This window comes from Crocuta crocuta, unplaced genomic scaffold (genome assembly GCF_008692635.1).
Source record: "Crocuta crocuta isolate KB4526 unplaced genomic scaffold, BGI_CrCroc_1.0 scaffold337, whole genome shotgun sequence".
Classification (NCBI taxonomy): Eukaryota; Metazoa; Chordata; class Mammalia; order Carnivora; family Hyaenidae; genus Crocuta; species Crocuta crocuta.
Window position 1 is genome coordinate 6,129,122 of NW_027528873.1, and position 8,263 is coordinate 6,137,384.

Genomic DNA, 8,263 nt, shown 5'->3' on the forward strand with positions numbered 1-8,263 from the left:
TCCTGAGTGAGATACAGATGAAGTAAAGGAAGAGGAAGTCAGGGTTAAGAGAGATGAGGAAAAGGGGTTTGAAAACAAGAGAAAAAAATCTCAGAAGGGTAAAATCGTTTTCCCTTTGACCTTAAAACTTAAGGCTATTCCTATATCTATATAGACTTAGATTACTGTTCCCATCATGAGTTTACTAATATACGGTCTCTAGGAGTCTACCAGCCTTTTAATATTTTTTTTTTTACTTTCACTATTTTTTTATCCCCCATTTCTTGTTGGAACTGTAGACTGTGTCTTGTACCCTAAGTTCTAAGAATATGGCCTTGTAAGATCGTATACCTTGTAAGGTGAAAGACCATTTAAAACTAAGCTCAGCAGTTTGAGTTCAGTCAAGCATGGTATTTTGTTATTTTAGTTTTCCTATGTATATCTCATATGTTTAGGTAATTATTGAAAGAAATCTATTCTAAAAGTCAGCCTTTTGAGTTTTGTTTTTTAATCAATGCCTGTATTTTTATAGTAATACCATCATGGGTTCAGTTTCTTTGATTTACTAGCTTTTACTGGGACATTAAATATACTTTTTGTAGTCCTTTTATGTAATGATTTTCATATAATTTTCAAATGGGAAAGTAGGATAAGGTAAGAATTGAATTGTAGGCAGATTTTTGTTTTAATGAAACTAATGATAATGCACATTAGATGTGATGAAGTTTTGAGAATAGTTCTTCCCTATCTTCCTCTAGCTGCGTTCTTTAAAAAGTCACTTGCTGCTGCTGTTAAAGCCATAAATAGGAATCTCTAACACTTAACATTTGTCTCCCATCGAAAAATAATGTTTCTCTTAAGTCATTTGAAAAAAGGCAATTAAAAAGTGAGGAAATATAGGCATCTTTAAACTGTTAAAAGTGTATACTTTGTTGTTTCTGAGAGGGAGAGTGAAAATCTTCTTTGACACTTGCCAGTTTTTACCCTAGACAAAGTATTTAACATCTCTGATATAGTATTCACGTTAAAGAAACTCAGAATTTCCTCTTTCACTCATATTATTACAAGTTTACTGGACATAGAGGATAATGTATAGTAAAACACTTTATAGCTGCAAAATCCTACACAAGTATATTGTAATAAACATAGATTGCTTGCTCAGAGAAAGAAGGAATTTCATTCAAGAATTTAATAATTAGCTTCTTGCTAGATATGAGTGAACAACCACACTGGTTTTTACCTCTTTATAACTAAGATTAAATAGTTTTAGCAGGGGGAGAGGCAGCAGATATTTTTAGAAAACTTTTTGTGGTTTAGCGGAAATTGCCAAAATGTGATTCAGCATGATAACTTTAAGAAGTTCCAGTTTCTTGTGCTTCATGGGATAATTTATAATCAGCAGGAAAAAAATTTACAAACTTTTGGGGAAGGGGGACTTCTCATTCCTGAAGCTTTTTACCTGATCAAATTTAAATGGCACCAGTTTCTATAACTTAAGTCTTAAACTTCTCAAAAGAGGAAACGCAGTGGGAAAGACATGGCAAAATATGCAAGCTTACCACTGATAATAAACCACTTCATCTCAACCTTCCTCATTGGAAGGTGACACTACCAGTAAAAATGGTAGAGTCAGATGAAGAGTTTTCCTCTTCAGTTTGGCAGAACATGAGTTTTAGGAAAGGATTTAGTGAAGGGACAAAGAGTGCTAGGAGGCAAGAGAAATTCATAGATAGAACCAGATATTTTGTTTGCCACCCCCACCCCACTATTCCATACCTCAGCCCTTCTTTCCCTCAAATAAGCAACTGCTTGATGCTGTTTATGTTAGATTGCATTACATACAGATTATTTATATAATGGAGATCTTACTATATAATAGAGATCATTTGAGTCTTCAGCTGTTTTTGTTTTAGTTTTTTTCATGATCAGCCTCTATGAGTCTAAATAGATTTATTCTTCTAAATCAGGGTGGCAAACATTTTCTTTAAATATCAGATAGTAAATATTTTAGAGTTTGCAGGCTATGTAGTCTTTGTTGCAGTTACTAAATTCTACCATTGTATACCACAAAAGCAGCCACAGACAATACATAAGTTCATAAGCATGGTTGTATTTCAGTAAAGCTTTATTTGTAAAATCAGGACAAGTTTGACCCATAGTTGTAGTTTACCAACCATTCTAAGTTATTCCATTGTATTTCTACATAAAGATAGTCATATTTGGGAGGCGCCTGGATGGCTCAGTCAGTTGAACTTTCTGACTCTAGATTTTGGCTCAGGTCATGATCTCGGGGTTCATGAGTTAGAATCCCATGTTAGGCTCTGCACTGACAGAGCAAGAGCCTGCTTGGTATTCTGTCCTTTTCACTTTAACCCTCCCCAATTCATGCTCCCTCTCTCCCTCTCAAAATAAATAAATAAAATAAATAAATAAAATGTTTTTTTTTAAATAATCATACTTTGAACTACTTCTTTAGTTAATCATACTTTGAACTACTTGTTTAGTTAAAGAAGTTAGCTTACTTCTTTAGTAAACCAGTTCAGTTTTTCACTATAAACACTACTGTTACGAATATCCTTATACAAATAATCCTGTATATGTGTGAGTACTCTGTAGGAAGTGAAATTTACAGGTCAAAGATGTGTGTCTTTAAGTATAAATAAAGCTTTTAAATTGGCCAAAGGCCTTTACTAGTTTATACTTCCTAAAACTGTAAGAGAATGGGCTTCTTACTGCCTGCCAACACTATTATTTTTTTAAATTTTACCAATATTATATGCATAATACTATTTACTCGTTTTTATTTGCAATTGCTTAGTAATTTGTTGATGAGGTTTGAGAGAACCAGTAATCCCCCTTTACCTTCCTGCTTGGTTTAGAATAAATTAAGAGGCAGATGCAGGAATCAAGATACAGACTATCACCTATGCTATTGATAAAGCTTGGCCTATATCTGCGATAACAATAGTTTTCCAAATACAATATCCTAGAATTAATCTTACCCTTTTATCACAGGCAGAGTTGGAAAACAACAGACCTCTGCCATTAGCAGTCTATCCTTGGAAAAAATACATAAACAGAATTTGTGATGCATGAGATAAGGAAAGAAAGAAAGTAGCTGAACTGCACGCAACAAGTTTCCTTTCCCAAACTTAACAGTTAGATGAGTCACAGAGAAAGGGACGAAGACAGATCAGGAGTGCCATTTTTAGGCAGTCCTTCTACCAGAAAACATTAGTAGGAAGTCATTGTCTTCCCCCAATAATTCCAGCTCCAGCCTTAGTGAGGCTGACTATCCTTCATCCAATTAATTTGATGGCTTTTCAGTTTTTTGTGAACTGCTTATTCTTATCCCTTACCATTTTTAAAAACTGACTTGTTCACATTTTTCTATAGCTTTGTAAGAATGCTCTGTTTTTACTAAAGATATTAGTTTATGGCTATTTGTTGAAATTACTGTATTTATTGAAATCTAAGATGCCATTGCTTATAAGACACCAGTATTTTATATACTCCTAAGGGGAAGGAGGTTAAAAAAAAATACACTGTTAAGTAAGCTGTCTTACAGTGAGTCTAATCAATTAGAAATTTTGTATTAATTGAAACAGCTTGCTTAGACTTTTCTTTTTTTGTATGTTTGTATACTAAAAGGGAAAATATAAGCAAAATAGATTGGCTAAGGTATTCACAAAACATTTATATTCAGAGGTCAGATAACTCAGTTTTCTGTTCAGAGCCCTTGCTCTACATGGTTTTCCACACTGTATATCATTCTCTCTGTCATCAAATGCCGTATTTCTCAGAGCCATATTTCTTCATTACTGTCTTTAGAAGTTTTTTTCAAGCCATAGCCGCCAATTCTGTAAGCTTTGATGCTGGCACTTTCTTGAGCTTACCAATGGATGTAATAAGGTTTCAGACAAAAACAAAAACAAGACAAAAAAAAAAAAAAAAAAAACTAGGACTCCTATTTTCCTCCTGAAATGGTTCTTGATAGTGTGGTGGGTAAAGTGATCAGGAGTTGCACCTTTCCAATAATAATGTGAATAATAACCAAATTTGAACCTGCGAGGCAATGGCTCCACCTCACAACTACTTCCTGACAGACAGCAAATGTAAGACACCATTGATTGTAAAATAAATGTCGATTTGAGATATGTTAAACTTCAAAGACATGTTTTTGTTATAATTGATGACTTAGTTGCTCTTTTCCCCATGTGTCATGAGTCTTTTTTTTCCTTTCATGTTATGTGGTAAAACATATACAACAAACTTTGTCATTTCACTATTTTCACATGTACAGTTCAGTAGTATTAATTATATGCACAGTGTTGTACAAACATGACACTATCATCTCCAAACTCTTTCATCACCCCAAACAAAACTCTATCCATTAAGTAATATACCTCCATTTCCCCTTTTTGCAGGCCCTGGTAATTTCTAATCTATAAAAAACATCTTTAAATTTCTCACTTGATTCTAATTTTCTTCTTGCCATGCATACTTTTCTCAAGTTCAGATTTTTCAGTTTTGATTCTGAGAAAATGATTTGCTCACTCTTAACTGAATTAACTAAATTCTGAATTATAAATATGCTGTTACCATCTCAAAAATCTGGATGAATCTTGACAAACATGGAGAAAAATGTTAAGTACTCTAGATCTTTAGCAACACTTTTGTTAATCTGACATATTTTCCAGGCTGTCAAAAACTTGTCTCAGTAATTTGATACTTGAAGAAAATTTATTTACGTCATAACTTTGCATGAAGAAACCTTTAAAAAAAACAATTCAGTAATTTTGATCCCACATGAAATTCTCAGCAATTCTTACTCAATAAGAGTTTTCGGGGCGCCTGGGTGGCTTAGTCGGTTAAGCGTCCGACTTTCGCTTAGGTCATGATCTCGCGGTTCGTGGGTTCGAGCCCCGCGTCGGGCTCTGTGCTGACTGCCAGCTCAGAGCCTGGAGCTTGTTTCAGTCTGTGACTCCCTCTCTCTCTGACCCTCCCTGCTCACGCTGTCTCTCTCTCTCTCTCTCCTAGAAATAAATAAAACATTAAAAAAAATTTTTTTTTAAATAAATAAATAAAAAAAAGAGTTTTCACTAAACTACCATTAACAGTTTTATTTTTTTAATTTTTTAATGTTTTTATTTATTTCTGAGAGAGAGAGAGAGACAGTGTGAGCAGGGGAGGGTCAGAGAGAAAGGGAGATACAGAATCTGAAGCAGGCTGCAGGCTCTGAGCTAGCTGTCAGCACAGAGCCCGACGCGGGGCTCGAACCCACGAACCGTGAGATCATGACCTGGGCCAAAGTCAGACACTTAACCGACTGAGCCACCCAGGGGCTGCTAGCATTAACTGTTTTAATTAAGATGCATTTACTTACTGCCTTTCTTGTGCATTCTATAGGGATAAAAAGAGTGATTTTAAAAACCATGGATTAATTCAAGCCATCAGTTTTTTATTTACCCTTCATGTATGGTTTTAATAAAATTCCTAAATCTGAGTATTGACAGCTGCTAAAACTAATGTTCATATCTGTTTTGTGTTTCCTTTTAAGATACTCTTAAGTACATGTTAAGAAATGACCCATCAGATGAGATTAGCTTTGGAGTCACATGCCAACTTAGGTTACATTTAGAGCTACTGGCAAAAATATTTTATGGCCCTGCAGATCTTTCAACTTTGTTCAAGGTTTTGGCAAGATTTTTCACTGTGTGTGATATTTGTTTCCTTTTGGCAAGTTTCTGACAACTTGATGCTTTTAAGAATATATGTCTGTGCTGTGATCTTCAATACTTGTCTTGCACCATTTTATTTTTTGACACTAAAAAGTTAGTTTGTACCAGGCCTTGAGCTGAACAAAATATATGCTCATATGTGTTGTCATATTTTGAGAGGTAGTCCTTTCTTTGGAGGGCATTTCTATTTGTGGATGAATGTACTTGAAGTTACAAAAATGAGGTACAAGAAAAAGAAGAAGAGTTGTGGCCATAGGAACTTATCCTTTATCCATTCGCCTCCTGTCTCCAACAAGACTAGCAAGAAATGCTCTAATGGTTTTTCAACAGTTTCCAAACAAGAGACTATTGAAAAATCATTCTTAAAGGAGGGAAAAGCCTAATCTAAAAAAGTGAGACACATTCATTAATTTTTTTCTGTCAATTTTTATTTGAAGTCTTTAGGAAAGCAATTTCATTTTTACTTTTTATTCTTTTTTAGAGAGAGAATGCACATGAGCAAGGGAGTGGGACAAAGAGAGGGGACAGAGACAGGAGAGAGAGAGAGAGAGAGAGAGAGAGAGAGTCTTAAGTAGACTCCATGCTCACCACAGAGTGTGATGCAGCACTTGATCCCATGACCCTGAGATCATGAACTGAGCCAAAATCAAGAGTCAGATACTCAACCAACTGAGCCACTCAGATGCCCTGAGCAAGTTTATTTTTACTACTTTAAAGTGAGCTAGAATTACATCACTTTGGGCTGTCTTATCACAGTTAATCATTAGTCCATTAGTATACTGTATGTTAACAATTTGGGGAAATTCTGGGTTTTCCCCCTTATTCCTCTGAGCAACTGCCTTATAAATAAATGTGCTTGCCTGGTCAGTAGAGGGGTTGGCTAAAGGAAAGAGCATTTAGGAAATTTCTTCAATCTCTACTCAGAAACAAAAAATTCCAGTTCTATGCTTTACTCTGCAAGATGCCAAGGAGGCAGTCCTTGATGATAGTCTCCAATGTGATTTCCATATGGACTCCAAGGTCTTAAAAGAACTCTCCCTAATGTTCTGTTTTATAATGCTCCAAATTTAAATTCCATCTGCACCCACCTTTTAGCTCCTTTGCTGCTACTCCAGAGCTGAGTCACGATGAATAATCTCTCTTCATCTTTGACGCTGGGTCAAGCTGGAAGGATAACATGGAAAATGCCTCATCTTTAAGGTTGATTAGCTCTTTGGATTTCAGGATAGACATTCTTTGCTGAGAGATATTACAATGTCTACCTAAATGTTTTCATCTTAGACAGTAGTACAGCAAGGTGAGGATGGCTGCAACCTCAAGGCAGAGGTTATGTTTACTTCCGTTAAACATGATTTGGCAGAGATTTAAATGCTGCTATTTTGCTATGATAAAACTAGTGGTGCCTATAGATAAACTTAAGGACATACATTTTCAGTATAGTTAAGCATTTTAAGGATATTTTATCTAATTCCTTAAAATGAATCAGTTTGCTAAATAATTCAGGATATTAAATTTGAAGATACAGAGAATTTACTAAGTTTTAGAGAAAGAAGATATAATTTGGATGCCAGGGTATTCATGATTGAGGACTGTCTTTACCACTAGTGAGTTGAATAATCATGGGAAAATCACTTTGTTTCTTTCGTTGTCAACTTTCTCTTTTTAAAAAGAAGTAGGATCAAATTATTCCTAAAGACATTTTCAGCTGCAGTTTCCTATAGTTTCAAGTTCACACAAATTTATTGTGGTATTTAGAATACACTTATTTTAGAATACACCATATCTTAAGAATTCTCAAAAATTGATATTCTAACACAACAACCATGTTCTAAAATAATAAATACTATATCACTGGGTAAGTCATTATATAGTTGAGTATTTTAAAATATTCTTTCAATAGATATCTAAGCCTTTAAGGAACAGGAAGTCCATCAGGACAATGGGAAGTGTATATTTATTATTTTTTACTTCTTTTAATCCAAGTTAGTTAACATATATTGTAATGATTGTTTCAAGAGTAGAATTTACTGGTTCATCACTTACATATGACACCCAGTGCTCATCCCAACAAGTACCCTTCTTAATGCCCATCACTCATTTAGCTCATCCCCCCACCCAACACCCCTCCAGCAACCCTGTTTGTTCTCTGCCTTTGAGAGTCTCTTATGGGAGTGTCTGAGTGGCTTAGGCAGTTAAGCATCTGACTCTTGGTTTCAGCTTAAGTCATGATCTCAGAGTTCATGAGTTAAAGCCCCACATTGGGCTCCATGCTGATATTGTACAGGCTCTTTGGGATTCTCACTCTCTCCCTCCTGTCTCCCCACTCATGCTCGCTCTCTCTCTCTCTCTCTCTCTCTCAAAAATAAAAAAGCCTTTTATGGTTTGCCTCCCTCTGTTTTTATCTCATTTTTCCTTCCCTTTCCCTATGATCATCTGTTTTGTTTCTTAAATTTCGGGAATGAACATTTATAACTATAGTGTGACACAAGATGACTTGTATTGAAAGCTTGCTGGGGGATTAGATGCAATGTGTAAATTGTGGT